We start from the raw sequence: 17684 nt of genomic DNA, 5'->3' as shown, positions 1-17684 counted from the left end.
TTATAGAAGAACATGAGATCAAGACTTCATCTGATAGATTCTCCTAGCTTTGCTCCTGCTTCCTTATGTAATATATAGTCCTTAACAAATATTAAACAAAGGAAGAAATTACTGATGAACATGGCTACTTTTATAGTAAAAATTGGCGTTAGTTTAAAAGAACTGCATCCAACAATTGACCAATGCACATTTTTATCAAAGATGCCTCTGATGTGCGCTTTAAGTCTTCAATGAAAATAAAGGTAAGTTTATTAATGAGCACATAGCAATGGAGTAGAAAGTATAACATGTTAAATTAATCATATGCTTTTAAAATTCTAATTAATTAGAATATAGATACATTAACAAGAAATTCACCATGCTTGGTGTGATATAGTATCATGGGTTAGAAAAATGTTTTCTAGATATCTTTACTCGTCAGTTTACAGCAAGTAGTCAGCACATTTTTTTTATTGTTGAGATCCTTGTAGTAAATCTTTTTCAGATTTGTAGGCTATATGATCTCTCTTGAAGCTGCAGTATGTAATTCTGCTGCTGTATTGAAAATGTAAGGATAGACAATAAGTAAATAAATGGGCATGGCTGAGTTTTCATGAAATTTTATTTACCAAAACCAGGGACAAGTTGAATTTGGCTGTAGTTTCTCAACCCCTGGCTCAGAATATTAACCTTATCATTAAGTTTTTTTGGGGGTAACTTTAATGTCTGAAAATAAAATAAAATAAAATAAAATAAAATGTTTTAGAATGATTATTGTTTTCAAAATATACTACAGTGCAGACTAAGTATTTCCTGCAAATTCAATATACCTGAAAGGTTAAATATTTATGATATTTATATACAGTCAATACGTTATGAGTTTACAGCTACTGTATTTTTATCCTTATTATTTTCATTATTTGCTCTAAAACCATTAGACATGCAGAACACTTTTAAATCTTTCAAGCATAATTTCATATCTTTAGAGTTTTAAACCTCACATGAACCTTAGCTTCCTCGTGGAACAGATAACACATTTACCTTTTAATAATGCCATGGAAACATTGTTTCAACAAAGTTACAGAACTAAAACAAAGCTGTAATTCAGAGGAGAGCTGATGCCAGAAAGATTCTCTGATGAGTTTTTTCCCCACCAATCAAGCACAAAGCTGACCACCAACAGAAAGCAAAAGGAGACAATTAAGATAGGCGGTGTTACAAGTTGAACAAATTGCATCCTTTTATTTCTAACTTGCTGGGCTAAGGAAAATACTCAAGTGAGATCCGCATGCACACACTCAGAGAGATCTGTGTATTCCCCAGCCTTTATACAGACTAAGCAAATTGAGTGCTTTCGAAGTTACTTTTATAAATGTAACTGAATACGAAGTCCACCAGATTACAATGCTGAGTATCAGATATGTCATAGGGTTTAAAAAGTTTTAACTAATTATTATTATTTTTAAAATACAGATGGGGGGTCTTGCTATGTTGCCCAGGCTGGTCTCAAACTCCTGGCCTCAAGCAAGCTTCCCTGCTTGGCCTCCTAAAGTGCTGGGATTACAGGTGTGAGCCACTGTGGGCAGCTGATGGTAGAGGTTTGTAAAGATCAGTTCCCTGAGTACTGCCCCAGACATTTCCCATCCATTTTAGGTCTGTAGTGAGCTGAGGGATGATGGGGTTGAATTATAACTAGTTGAGAAGCTCCGCTACAAACATCTTGACAAGAAAAAGGCTCCTTGGTGGTTTTAAATTAAGACACTGCCTCTTCGATGTGTGAGTTCCATTACATAGTGCTTTGTTTTTATTTCCTAATTGGAATCATAGTTTCTGTTTATATACCACAGGTATTAGGAAGACAAGCACCATTCAGATGTGTCACAAATGGCAGTGTTTAGGGGTCGCTGTCTGAGTGATTACATTCTTACAAAACACTTTAAAAAACAAAATTATTTAAAATATCCTGCAAGATGCATACGGTGAGGCAAGTGGGCCAATCTACATGCTGTTAGTCGTTGCGTTTCTTTTGTTAGCTAACAAAACTTAAGGTTTTGCTAATGAATCATGCTATGCCCCAAATGTTGTGAAATTCATTTCCAAAATAACGGATTCTCAGGGCTTAATTTTATTGATGAATTTGTTGCTGGTTTAAGCAGAAAGCAACAAAGAACAAAGTGCATATCCACAACAAATACCCAGAGTATGTATCTGTGTGCTGTGGTGTTCAGAATCAGTGTTCATGAATGCCCTGGGATGACACGTCATTGTTAGATCAAGAAAATGGGATGATGGGGTGGGAAACTTGACAATAGTTCAACTGTTCCTCTATAAAAGGCTGCATTATGCATACACCTCAGTCTGGTTTTAAAACAATGTTTATGGCTTCTCATCAACGGTTTATCGGATGTTTTATTGGGGCACCCAAATACAGATATGAAGCAGTTAGTAAAGAACTATTCCTAAAAGCTACTAAGGGGCTGTAAACTGAGCAACTTTACTGCCCCCAGCTCAAACAGTTCACATAAACCATATCAGTTTGGTTTGTCCATCAGCATCCACCACAGTTTGACGACCACAATCAAGAACAATTCTTCCATTAGCTGCTGTAGGAAGGCTACCCGGACCTGTGAGCTTTCTCAGGACCTCAACTACAAAACCAATGTGCAATCACATTCAAAGAAGAATGCATCTAAGCAGAATGAAGTGTTCAATTACACGTCTATAAAGTAAATTATGCCATGTTTAGAAATAAGTAAATTTAGTAGTCATGAAAATATCACTGCATTTAAAAGAATGCAATGGATCCTAATTTTTCTTAGTTCTTAACCATTCCTAAATAAGCATGCTTGCCCTTCAAAACCACATAGGTCAGTTTAAATTAAAGGATTTGTTTACAGGCAGACAAATGATGTTCTTTAAATATTGATTATAATATTATGTTAATATAGAAAGCATGTATAATTGATATTACATACTATATACTACTTATATATATAATTGTGTTTAAAATATTTAGAGTACATGGGTTTGTTTTATACAGATAAGCATTGAGAATACATATATGCCTTCTCATATATAAATATATATATATAAAATATCTATCTCCTTAAATAGACAATTCTCAATCTATATAATACAAACATATATTCTCAATGATTATCTAAAACAAACCCATGTACTGTAAATATTTTGAAAGCAAATAAAGTATTTATATAAATATTCTGGATTATATTATAGAATATTTAAATAAATATTCTATGTATTTTTCAATAACTATCTAAACAAAATAAATATTACAAATATGTGTATTGATGTATGTCTATCTATACATCTATATCTAATCAATATCTATCTATCTATACCACAACCATATAGATTTGAGGATGAAATTATATTGTGATAGCATAACATTCCAAAATTAGATTTTGCATTTTTTATCTGAAAGTCGATTTCAAGTTTGCCCCTGGGTAGAACTATTTGTTCCTTCTATTGAAGAGAATTCTCATTAAAATAAATTTGCTTTAAATTCTGCAGAAGAGCTTATCTTAATCATTGATATCTGCCACCATGAAGAACAGAAGATATCAACTGAACCTACACATTTAAAATACACAGCTTAACATGTTTCTGTAGAGCAAAGCTATAGATTTCACGTTCTATCTCACATCCCACCACCCCAGAGCTTGTTAACACTTCTTATTCCAAGGTGATTTTGCCAATTATGTCAAGGCAGAACATCCAAAATGGCGCCCAGAAATTTGTTTTTACTGAGTTCCCCAAGAGGCTTTCATGGATCTATCCCAAGACCAATCTTTCAGAAATAGCAGCTTAGAATATTAATTAGTAAAGTAACAAAAAGGGACAGAGAAGCCTTGAAATGGCTGTAGGGGGGAAATATGGAAAAATAAGAAGGAAAGCTACCATGAGAAGGTATTATCATGGAGGTCAAGAAACAAGCCAATGTCAAGAAGGTGCTTGCGGGTAACTTTAATGTCTGAAAATAAAATAAAATTTCTTGCAATGATTATATATATATATATAATCTCCTAGAATTGTATAATACATATGAAAACTCAGCTATATAATATAAAATAGAGATAATAGAATTAACATAGAGTACACAGAATATAAAATATGAATTATTATTAGTCATATAAAATATGTACAACCCAGTAATTAGAAGAGAAATTATCTAAAAGTACATTAAGATCATTTTTTTAACTATCAGTTTTGCAATCCTCTTAAATTTTGACTTAAGTCTCTGTTATAAGCTCTGAAGTGTGTTGGATTATAATGAGCTGCAAAATTAGCTACAATTCAATTATTACCAATGTCAATTTGTAAGTATCTTAAGAATATTACAAGTGTACCTATACTTGACCCAGAAATCTTACTGCTATGAAATTATCCTACTGATACATGCACACTTTTATGAAAAACAAGCACAAGGTTATTTATAGCTGCATTTTTTAAACAGAGAATTGGATACACAGATGAATCATTTTCCATATGTATGAAGGAAATTACATAGCTGCAAAAAATACGGTATTTAGGAATTACTGTGTAGCATTATGACAAGATGGTCAGAATACACTGCTAAGTAAAACAACAAAAGATTAGTAAGCAGAGAACAGAATAAAGCTATATGACATCTCTTGTGTAAAGGAATGTAGAAAATGAACACTGGTGTTTGTAGTTGCTTGCAATTGCACAGATAATTTTTTGGATGGATTCATAAGACATTAATATATGTCTGAGTCAAGGTTTAAGGGGAACAGATGGCACTCTCATGTGGGGCAGTTGAGGATTGCTAGATAAAGGGACATTGTGCAGATATGTGAGGAAGGTTACAGGAAATGAGGAGGGGTGAACAGGGCTAGTGATAGCAGGATTGGTACCCTGATGGAACCAATAAAGGGAAGAGTTATCAAATTCTGCACATAGGCAGTGGCTGTCAAAAAAACCTGAAAAGAGGAACTTTAGCATTGCATAAAGGCCCAGAAAACAGCTGCAGGGCGTGGGTGACTCAATTGTATGCTCTGCCCAATCTTCTGATATCCATTGGCCAAACTTAAGCAGAAATCAGAGGGTTGGGGAAGCTTCTTGAAGTTGGGCCAGGCTCCAGATAGAGAACAACGAAGAGTCAATGTCCAGGAACCAGGCTGGGCATGATGGTTCACACCTGTAATCCCAGCACTTTGGGAGGCGGAGGCAGGAGGATCACTTGAGGTCAGGAATTCGAGACCAGCCTGGCCAACATGGTGAAACTCCGTCTCTACTAAAAATACAAAAATTAGCTGGGAGTGGTGGTGTGTGCCTATAGTCCCAACTACTTGGGAGGCTGAGGCAGGAGACTCTCTTGAACCCAGCAGGTGCATTTTGCAGTGAGCAGAGATCACACTGCTGCATTCCAGCCTGGGTGATAGAGCAAGACTCTCTCTCTCAAAAAAAGTTAATCTCCAGAAACCAGCAGACAGTGCAGCCTGGTGCTGGTTCAGGGCACAGGATACAGGATATGGTTTCAGAAGTAGAAGAGAGATTTTTTTTCCCTGCAAAACACTTCAATATCTTTTCATTTTTTGAAGCATTGGCTGTATCTCTAACTCAGAAATAATTTGTGATGCCTCAAAGAATTCTTGTTTGACAGATTATGTTTTCACTGTTCTTTTATCCAATGTTTGCAACAAGTTTTTTTGAAACTTAAGAAGATTCTCGTGGAAAATACTTTCCCTGAAGCCATACTAACATGTTGGCAGGTTGGACATTTCTGAAGAGGACTTGTCATTCTCCTAACCTGTGTCGTCCCAGCCAATGCTCTCTTCAAACGGATTTGTTATCTTGAAAATGTGTAAAATGTCCCTCAGGAAACGACCTTGAAAATCACTTAAAAAAATACATTCTTCTTTTCAACAATTCTTATTCAATATGCAATGTGAAAGTTTTATTCTGTTCTACTAGTAGCCAAAGTGTGGTAAAAAATGTATTTATGCTGTCCGATGCAGTGGCTCACACCTGTAATCCCAACACCTTGGGAGGCCGAGGCTGAAGGATTGCTTGAGTCGAGGAGTTCGAGACCAGGCTGGACAACATGGCAAAAGCCTGTCTCTACAAAAAATACAAAAATTAGCCAAGTGTGGTTGTGCATAATTGTAGTCCCAGCTACTCGGGAGGCTGAGGTGAAAGGATTGCTTGTGCTGAGGAGGCAGAGGCTGCAGCGAGCCAAGGTTGCACCACTGCACTCCAGCCTGGGTGACAGAGTGAAACCTTGTCTTAAAAAAAAAAAAAAAAAAAAAAAAAAGGTATGTATTATGCACAGCTGTTACAATAACTGCTATAGTAATAGTGATTTTTAAAAATTAAACTCATAGTAGTTCATAACAGCCCACAAAATTGTTAATTCCCTGGACCATGAATAAATGTCATCATTCACCTTAAATAATGCTTGGATCTGAGTAGAACACTATCTTGCTAGGTTGACCCTCGTGTTGAAACATCAGTAGTAAAGAAGCGCTAGAGAAAATTTTCTTCCAGGTAAAAATATTACACATGAATGGTTTTCTAGAAACACTTTTGAAATGGGTATGCTGTGATAAATTAAGCATTCCAAAACCAATCATTTAATAGAAAGCGGTTTAGTGGAGACAGTCAATATCCAAAGTGCTCCTGCCCCCGGACATATTTCACTCCATCCCGTAGAATATTTGATCAATTCAGAACCTGCAATAAATATTAAAGCTTTAGATTCTATTCACTAAGCCAGAGTAGTATATAACATAATTTTGCATGATTTCATTCAACAGTGAGTTACTGGGAGTGGCCACATATTAAGGAAGCAAAGATGAATGAGAAAAATGTCCATTTTCTCCTGCTAATACGTAAGTGCAATAGACATAAAAATGTGTGACAGCATGATCTAGAATACTTCCTTTCCTCCAATGCTCTGAGTAGATGTTACTATAAATACCTAATTCCACAAAATGAACCCATTCGTGATATAGAGCTGAAAGCCAATCTCTTTCTAAAGTGCTTTATTTCCCTTTGTAGCAATCATTCAAATTATTCAATTTTGAGACGGCTGGGTCTAAATGTTACCACCTAATATACAATCCCATCGACAAATTGCTTTTCATTCTTTTATGGGCAATGCTCTGAAAATTATAAATATTGATTCCCACCTGAGGTATCTGCACAGAATCCTTGAAAGGGAAAAATAAAACGATTCTTGACAAAGATTATGCTATGTTTCCTCAGTCAGGTTTATTTGAGCACAATGGGTCATGTCTTTGCAATCATGACTCACCGCTTGCTATATTCTTAAAAATCAATCAAATACATGTAATTTAATCAGGTATGGGTTTGTAAACAGTTATAAAAAGACAAAAGAGGGAAGCATATAAATCAATGCATTAAAAGCAGTCTTCACACAGCATGTTTCATGACAACTCAGCCTATGAGATCATCTATTTTTTCCAGGACAAGTGAAAATTTCTACAAAATTTTCAACAACCAAGACTGAGAAAAGCTCAATGGCTTAATTCCAGAGTTTGTATGTTTTTCCAAGTAATCACAGTGCTTTGTCTCTTCTATAGCCATATTTCCCATGTATTCTTTCATAGAAAATGCTCTAGTATTTGGTGTAGAGCATTTTTTTTCTACATCAATATCATAAGGACATTATCCAAAGTTTCATTCTGAATTTTTGAAGCATTTACTTTTTACATCCAGGTTTTAAGTTCACCTGGAGTTTAATTAATTTGTTCATCATGGAGATTTCTATTTGTCTTTCTCTCCTGTATTGACAACTGTGACAATACTGCTATTTGATATCACAATATCTATTCTTTTGCATCCATATATGTTTGCATATAAACAGGTCTTTGATTTGTTCAGGATGATCGACACTTATAATATGATATGCCCTCCTCTGCAAACTCTCTTAACATCTAGCTATAACTTTGAGATGTATTTCCAAAAAACGCAATGAGGGCTCAAGTCAGCTGGAATAAAATTACTTCACTCCTACAAGAAGGATCTTTCAGATGTGTGACCTGCTGCCCTCTTTCGTCCTAGCTGTAGTGAGAGTATTATTTATACAGAGCTTCTTGGAACTATAACCCTGCAATCCTGGATTTCACAAAAATGAAGACGAAAACTGCAAAATTTTTGCTACAGAATGACTTTCTTGAGCACTTCATTTTCCATGCCTTAACACTTATTATTATATAACAAAAATAAAGTGCCATTTGATTAAGCAATGTATACGGATAGCCGTCAAACTAGAGTAGCCAAGAGCAATTGTTACAAAACTTGTCATTTTATCATTATTTTGTATGTGACATGTTCTTGTGACAGCTGCTTATAATGCAAATGTTGTAATATGAAAATGGCCATGTTCCATCTATCTGCATCTAAGCTCTGTAGTTTAGAGAGATTTCTTTTATTCACCCTGCCTAGATTCCACAGTGACCACTGTGTAAGTCTTGGTATCCAAGGAGAAAAGCCGTAACAATTATTCTGAATTGTACTTCAAAATGCTCTTGGACATTCTTGACTTGGTATATTTTCATATACACTTTGTGGAGAAGTTTGTCAGTTCAAGAAAATATAGTTAAAATATGTTAGAATTTTAAAATCCATTCAGTGGAAATGTTTCATCTTCCGAACTCATTTGGGGGGAAATTGACGTGTTTATCCTTTTGATCCTAACCTGTATCAAATACTGACATACCTCAGTTTATTTTGATTTTCTTTTATGTTGCTCTTTAAACTTTTGTTCTTTTGCATATAAAGTTCTTATTCATTTTTAATCTCATTTTTCACGAATAACTTACAGATTTAGTGCAATTGCAGTTATGATATCCGAAAAAAGAATAGTTACATTAGTATTTGACAGCTGCTGGTGTAAATTAACACCACTAATACGTGTGCCCTGATCCTTCACTGAGCATACTTTATAAAAATTATCATGTTATTTTATTCATGAATTTATCTATGTAAAAGTTACATCGCTTGTACCATCTGCCAATAATAACTGTTTCTTTCCTTTTCTATTCTGTACTGATAGAACTTCCAATCTAGTATTAAATAAAATGGTCAGAGTGGAGACACTTGTCTTGTTAAGGATTTAAAGGGAATGTTTCTAATATTTCACCATTAATGCCAATATTTTCTTTAATATCGTATTGCATCTGTTTTATCAAGAGAGTTCCTTTATCTTTCAAATTTTATAGGCTCATTGTGCAGCATGATGTCACAATGTATCAACTAATTTCCTATATCTCTGGAAAAAAGTCAGGCCTCTCTATTTTAGTCTATTAAAAGGATACATGAATTCTGCTGATTTTTGCAATGTTGCATCATGTTTGCAAGTTTGTTTCATTGGGGTTATCGCCATTATCACCCGACTTAATTTGCTCAACTTTGCAGTATGTTTGTTTCTGTGCCAATAAGGAGAATCAGTCTGCGTATTTTCCCTCACTGGCACTCGCGTTTTGGAATTGATAGGATGTTGGCTTTACGGATGCAAGGCTCCCGCATGTCCCTGGACTTGGCCATGGTGAGATTAGCAGATGTGATACAACAAAGATGTGAAGCGGCTCTGCTCATTTGGGGCAAATTTGTTGGTCTACCTTTGGCTAAGCCATTTGGAAATCCTGGGCAAGACTGATTGAAAATAAAAGATAAGAGAAACAAATGAGTTGCCCCAAGCCTCCCAGCCAAGACTATGGTTGCTGAATGATTGAAAGCTGATTTCCAGATGGGTGACAGAGCCCAGGCAGCGTGGAGGGCCACCTACAATAAGAACAACTCGCACTACTGTGGTCCACCACTGGATGTTCTGGGACTTTAAAACCCCCCAAAATCTAACTGAACCAGGAACTAGCCTGTGGTAAATTATGTTTTCTACAAGACTGCTTGTTTTATAAACATTTTCAAATTGATTGTCCCTATCCTAATGTTCTTTACATTTTTATGTTATATCAATTTGAGGTAAGAGCCTTGTAACATATTCTCAGAAACACTTATTTGTGTTTTCTGTCTTTATTCTGGGGGGGAAAAAAAAAAGAATGACTGCAATGGCTCACACCTGTAATCTCCAGCACTTTAGGAGGTTGAGGCAGGAGGATCGTTTGAGGCCAGGAGTTGGAGATCGGTTGCAGGAAATACAGCAAGACCTTGTCACAATAAAACAAAAAAAAGTTTGTCCTTAAAAGTCACTGAAGAATTTATAACATATTGTTTTGCCTATTTTTATATAGTATTATTTAATATAATTTTAATATTGTATACCAATTATTTTATATTTATTAAGAATCTTCATGCTGAGAAAAAGAAGAAGAAAACAAGGAATTTATCATAAAGGTATCAAAAAATGGATACTGTTTTAAGAAGACCATATTTTAAACGAAGCATAAAATAAATAACAAGTTTAAAATTGGTTTTCAAAATGATCACTTTAACAAACCAAAAACCTATTTTGACAAAAATGTTTTAGTTAAAAAATAACATTTAAAAAATGAGAATTAGGAAAAAAATTCTCCCTACTCTTCTCTCAACTCTTATTACTAGAACATGATAAAATTAGCAGTTAACATGCAATACACTCTTTTCCTTTACCAAGAATGAAAAAAGAGAAAAGAAAAGTGAAAGGAAGAAATAATAAAGGAAAGAAAGAAGGAAAGATAAAAAAAAAAGAAAGAATAGAAGTTGAACTACGTATAAACATTAAAAACAAATGTCAGGCCTGCTGATAAAGTTGTTTATATTTGCCAGTGGGAAAATTCTTATTTTCACAATGTTTTCAGCAGGATATATCAGCAGAATATTTTTACCTGAATTACTCGGGTAAATTAACTTCAAATACATGGATTTGTGGGACAATGTTCCCTGGAAAATATCATTTAAGCCATGTAATTCACACAACATAAAATAAAGATGCTTGTTGCAGGACCAAAACAGTCAACTTTTTTTTTAAACGTTTCTAGGCATTATATAGTTAAACTCTGGACAAAGTGGGTTCCCAGCAGCTAAACGGAGACCTAAGCAGAGATGTTGGTTTTCTAATGCATATTGATACTTTCTGTGCATGTACTTGTATCGTAGGAATAATTACTAAATTTTATGCTGGGGAAGATCTCCAATTTTAAGATGGATAGATAGATAGATAGATAGATAGATAGATAGATAGATAGATAGACAGATAGATAGATAGGCAGGCAGATAAATAGATGGGATAGAAAGATTAGATGGATGGATGGGTAAGTAGGTAGATATACAGACAGATAGATGAGTGACTTCTACTGTAAGTTGTTTAACAAATGAGCTATGTAGAATTTTCCTAACATTTAAACATAAGTGGTTCGTAGATCTTTTATATTTATTTCTAACTCCATTACCTCACCATCAGAGGAAATGGCATATTTGACCATTCTTTATGTTTTTGTTTGCTCATTTTTTGTTTTTGAGATTTCCTTCAGAATTAGAGTTAATAGATTTAGCAAATAAAAATACAAGATGCCTAAGTAAATTTGAATTTCAGTTAAACAGCAAATAGTTTCTTAGTATAAGTATACCTAATACAATATCCTGGGCATAGGTTTACTATAATTTGTTTGTTAGTTTAAATTCAAATTAAACTGAGTATACTGTCTTTTAACTGGCAACCTTATTCAGAACAAATCATAAAGTTGATTTTGAGAAATGCTCTATGAATGCTTAAGAAAAGCAAGTAATATTCTCATAGCTGAATTCAGGTTTGTAAACAGTTCTACAAGACCATAGCAGCACATTGATGACAATAGTTAGCATAATTTATATCTTCTTGATTTTTACTAAATTTTGTCAACTTTACCCATTTCCTGAAGAGACGGAATAAAGTCTTTCATCACAATTGTTAAATTGCCAGGTTACAATTCAATATTTTTGCTTAATTTAATTTAATATATTAAGTTAGGACAGGCAAGTCCAGAATTGAAGTCTTTTTTTGTTGAATCATTTTGTTAAATGTTTTTTCCTTGTTTTGTCCATCAAATAAAATAACTCATTTTATTTTTTAATTACCCAGGTTCAGAGTGTTAAATTATAAAACGTTTTGTAGAGAGAATAGAAATATGCTGTTTATTAGTTGCTGATATCAGACCTTGCAAGATATTATTCAAAATTTCCAACCAATCCTAGCCCTTTGATGTGCTGTAAACGCATTCCATACTTCTAGTTCATTCACCTCTTGCTCTTTCTTCAGGCTTTATGTCTCTACCTCTATTCCATTGTTCACATGTCAAAATTTCATGATCTTTCTATTCAGTTAAGTGTCATGTCCACAATCAATGTACTTTTAAAACACGCATGTAGCTTAAATAAGATATTGAGCTATGTATATAAAATATAGATGAGACATAATCCCAGATACATGCCTGACACACACAGCATTGCTTTATATCTTCATCATGGACTTATAAGAATAAAATGTTCATAACACATTTACATTTCTTTTTAACATTTCAATAAATTTCGTTCTTGATCAAAATATACATCATCTCCCTTTTTTGTTTCACCTATTTTATGACTCTTGAAATTGTCAGAATGGTAAGCATGTATTAAATGTTATATAAATCCTCCATTAAGAACCTAAAATTTCTGTAGATATTGTCTCACTTCACTTTATAATTTGTATGTGCCCTGTTTGACATTTTCATAACAAGTGTCCTACTCACACACATAATCAAGATTGAGGGAACCTCTCATATCCCACACCATGCCCCCTTTATTTTTGTCTTTAAACTCATAAATCCTGACTACCTGGATACCCATTTTAGATACATAAAGCTTCACAAAAGTGCTGTATTAACTAGAAATTTTTTTAAAAAGGTAAGATATTTCAAACTGAGGATTTTAATATAGAGGCTTGGTTTAAAAAATCAATGTTAGGTTGGGCACAGTGGATAAAGCCTGTAATCCCAGCATTTTGGAAGGCTGAGGCAGGAGGATCACTTGAGTCCAGGAGTTCAATAACAGCCTGGGCAACATAGCTAGACCTTGTCTCTACAAAAAATAAAAAATTGGTTGGGCATGGAGATTTGTGCCTGTGGTCCCAGCTACTCAGGAGGCTGAGGTGGGAGGATCACTTGAACGTGGGAGGTCAAGTCTGCCATGAGCCATGATCACACCAGACTGCACTCCAGTCTGGGCAACAGAGTGAGACTCTGTCTCAAAAAATTAAAATTAAAATAAATGTTAGAAATGCCAGGGAAGGCCAGTCATGGTGGCTCACGCCTGTAATCTCAGCACTTTTGGGAGGCCCAGGTAGGTGGTTCACAAAGTCAGGAGTTCGAGAGCAGCCTGGCTAACATGGTGAAACCCCATCTCTACTAAAAATACAAGAATTAGCCAGGCATAGTGGCACACGCCTGTAGTCCCAGCTACTCAGGAGGCTGAGGAAGGAGAATCGCTTGAACCTAGGGGAAGGAGGTTGCAGTGAGCCAAGTTCATGCTACTGCACTCCAGCCTGGGCAATAGAGCAAGATGCCATCTCAAAAAACAAAAAACAAAACAAAGAAACAAAAGCCAGGGAAAACAGAAAAGGGAAACGTGAGGAAGGTGATGATATCTTCCAAATAAGGAAGCTTCTATCAACTCTGGGCTGAATTCCCAAGCTCTAGCCTTGCTTCTGCAATGACGAAAATGTCTGATCAGTGGCTTCTGGAACTGCTAGTGAGGTTTTGCAATGACCAGGCAAACATTTCACTGGGCTGCTACAGAGTCCACAATTGCCTGCCCAAATTCACACTCCAGCTACTACAAAAGACTGCCAACCACTGGCATGACAGCACTCCCATACAATAATCTCTCTTCCTCCTGTTTTCTGATTCTACTGCCATTGAGACAGAATCTGTCAGGAAGACAGCTGGCAAAGACATCTGGGAAATGTAGTTTGCTGACTTCTAGCCCCAGTGTTACAGAAGGGAGTTTAGAAAAGTTGGCCTGAGCAGGGACAAAACCAGATAACTGAATACCCAGAACTGACTACTAGATATACATCACATGTACACATTAAAAGATGAAAGCACATGTGATGACAATTCATGCTAATTATGTCATTGGAGGATCCTTTGTCATTACACAAAAATAAACAATCACCATTTTCTGATCCAATTTGGTTCAAGGAAGTCTTCATTTTCTTATACTTGGTTGTGCAAGTAGACTCCTAGAACATGACACTAAATTTTCACTTTCTTCCTGTAACCTTTATTACTCTTCTAGAGATGATGTAGTAGCACTACATTTGCACTGAAAACTTGGCAGTTTCCAAGAAACACATTTGTCCAAAAATTGGCATAATTATTTGCAAAACTAACACAGAAGATACTATTTTGTTTTTATCAGTTATTCTTTATCTGTGTTCTATTGTTTTTCAGGTTTTTGCATGAAGAGGGGCAGGAGGTTGAGAGGCATAGCCAGGCAAGCTAAGTTTCCACTTTGTTCTCTGGATATTAAAATAACATAATTATCATAGAATATAACCTTATGGCTCTTTTCCTTAACTGCAGTTATCTTTTACTTGTATTTTTTCATATGACTTTAATGAGCAGAAACTTTGAATTTAAGAGGCAATTCTGAAAAAATCAATACACTTGGCCATCACTCAAAAATTTTTGTAAAATAACCTGAATCTGATTATATCTTCATATGAATAAGTTTGCAATTTGTTTTCTAATTAAAAAAATAATATAACAGAAGAATAAATTTATACTCCTAATTGGAAAGGTCACTGCATGTTTTAGCACAGATGGAATTACAATTATTTTTGAAATTACTATAACAATGAATTTCTCCTCAACAGTCTAATTACTTTAAAAAAAATCAAAATAACTAATGGGAGTTTCTGTCATGTGGTTTACATTTCCCTTGATAATGACAATTTAGACTTGTTTCTGATGATTTTGGAGAGCTGAGGGAGTAGCATTTCTGGTATGCCTTTTTCCTACATTTATATACATTTTCATTTAGTTTTATCCAATTGTCTTTTCATTTATGCTTTTATTATGCACTGTAGTACGTACCTATTAGAATGAAGATGTTAAACTGTGCACACTACAAGAAAATTTTTTAAAAAATGTACATAAGAAACATTTCCCTTCAATGGATGGATGCAGCTGTTGAGAGCATTCTACTCATTGATCTTGACCATAACTTTACTGAGTTGAATCCTTACCAATGTTCCCAGGTGGCATGATTCCTACACAAGACAATGTTCTAGCAATAGTACTCTTATTTCTGAAACTGTATGCTCTCATTACTTTACATATCAGCTAAACTTTATTTGGACACCTGGCATTTTAGATTTGATCTTGCTGGATTCTCAAGATCATCCAACAAGATGATCTAATATTTTCATGTGTGTGTCCCAATAAACAGTCCTGAGCTTTGTTCTGGGGTTCATTAGGTACATTGAAAACAGTTTGGTTCTTTTTGAGTAATGCATATTAGGTGGCACCGGAGCAGCACTTAATCTAGGCAAAACCATCCACTACTAAAGATGCCAGACCTTCCTGTGTACTTCACCCAATCCCATTGACTTGTGAACTGTTAAACTAGTCTAGCTGGCGAGGACTGCCACTACTCCCAGATGTGGCTAAGCACAAACAACTCCCTGCTCTGACTCATTCAGGTGGTTCTTTCCTACCCTCAGGGAGTTTCCCAATACACTCTTCTGCTGAATACTGAGGGGGAGTCCATGGTAGGTCTCTAGATTTCCTTCTCTTCTTCAAAGCTCTCTCCTGCAAAGGATGGCCATATTTTTCTCTGGTTCTGATTCTCTGATTCTGAACTTTGTCTTCTCGATTCACAGAGTTTCGCTGGGCTTCTTCTGAAATCCACTTCCACATGCAGTAGCCTGGAAACTCTCTCCTGATTGTGAGCTCGGGGCAACTGTGGGTTTCGGCTCCTTGTTTTGCCCATCTCTGCCTTTTGCTCACTATCTTGACAACTGTTGTTTTTATATATATATTTTAAACATATATATGTATTTTTTCAAATAATAGGTTCTTAAAACTTCGATTCCAAACCAATCTATTGGGTTTTCCTGTTACTTCTTTCTAGCATGTTCATCCCATAGAAGTAGAATTTGCAAGATACAAGTGGAAAGTAATTTTTTTCATTGCCTTAATGGTGTGTTTCAATTCTTCTTCAACCGTATTCAACAGGCAGTTTTTCTCAGATAATGAAATCTCCTCCCCTTATTGAAATCTCAAGGGTTGTTAATCTCATTTCAAAATAACACCAAATGTCCAGATTAACATAATAGTCAACTCTGGGAGTCTATTCATTTTTATGCTAAAGTGGTCATAAAATATAATTTGCAGTATTTGTCTTTAATAGAGGAAGGTTCCCCACAGAAGCAAAAGTACCTCCATCCATATAAGTTGTAACGTTATCTGGTGTCTAATCTCTACGCTTCTACCCTTCTTTAAGTATTCTTCACCATGGCATTCATTTTTTTCTTCATTTGGTTAATTTTCTTATGCATTATAATTATCTTATTAGAGTAAATTGGGAGAAAAGTGCTGTATATTTCTACTCTTTGTACTTAGAGTAGAATAAGGGCTGGCATCATACCGTGAGTCTTTAAAATACACTTGAGTGAAATGTGTTGGACTGTCTCTGTTGTTCACTAATCAAGATTCAGCTGCACAAGTGTATACGAGGAGAATACTAGCTACTATGTGAATTTTAAATGGATAATGAGCTCATATAAATTCTGCAATTCTATTTTAGTGCACAAAATTATCCTGTATTTTGATTTAAGATAAATATAGCACAATTCTATGAAGATGGGGAGACATTCCCCAATTATTTTAGTTAGAAATATTATCATAGCATGATATTGATTACTAAGTAAAGCATGAGTAAATTCCATTTTACCTGTCTTCAGTATAGCTATGATGAATTAATAAGTGTTGACACCACTTCTGATAAGTATATTATAATATAATGTTTCCCAACTTCATATGACTAACTCTAGTCATAATCAAATCAGAACTCTACTCACAATCACTCAAATTATTTGATCAATATATCAAAATATCCCACTGATATAACAGTCTATATTCATGATTGCAAAACAGTCTTACTGTTAATTAAAGAGAAGCAATTGACATAATTGATTTATATTTAAAAATCAGAATGATTTATAACTTGCTCTGAAATTTATATTTGGAGCAGATATACATTTAACTCCAATTTCAATTTGTGCATTCAAAGTAGTAGAAATCATACTTTTTTTGAAATACATGAGACAACATGATTTTAGCTCCTAGTGAAATCCTAAATACTACTTATATTTGTGAAATCGATACAGAATTTTAATAATTTTGATTTTTCTCTAGCAATGATAAATATCTCTGGTTGTGATATTTTAAAATGTGAATTAGAGAATTTACAAATTAAATACCCATTGTATTCAGTATAAATGCACTTACAACATGCTTCTTGGAAATGCATTGTATGCCAATGCCTTATAAATCCCCTTTGCATGTTAATAGGTTTCTGACTGGAGCACCTTCTCTCATTTCACTACAAGCACCTTTGAATAGAACAGCAAATCAGTGAGTTTAATGTTGTACACCAAAAATAAAGTTCTAAGCTCCCAAACTAATTGAATGGTCCCTGCTCTTGGCCAAGGGCATTCCAAAGTAAACCCAAAAAAT

This window comes from Rhinopithecus roxellana, chromosome 7 (assembly GCF_007565055.1).
Source record: "Rhinopithecus roxellana isolate Shanxi Qingling chromosome 7, ASM756505v1, whole genome shotgun sequence".
NCBI classification, from domain to species: domain Eukaryota; kingdom Metazoa; phylum Chordata; class Mammalia; order Primates; family Cercopithecidae; genus Rhinopithecus; species Rhinopithecus roxellana.
The sequence above is the reverse complement of the archived record's forward strand: the minus strand, read 5'-3'. Positions refer to the sequence as shown.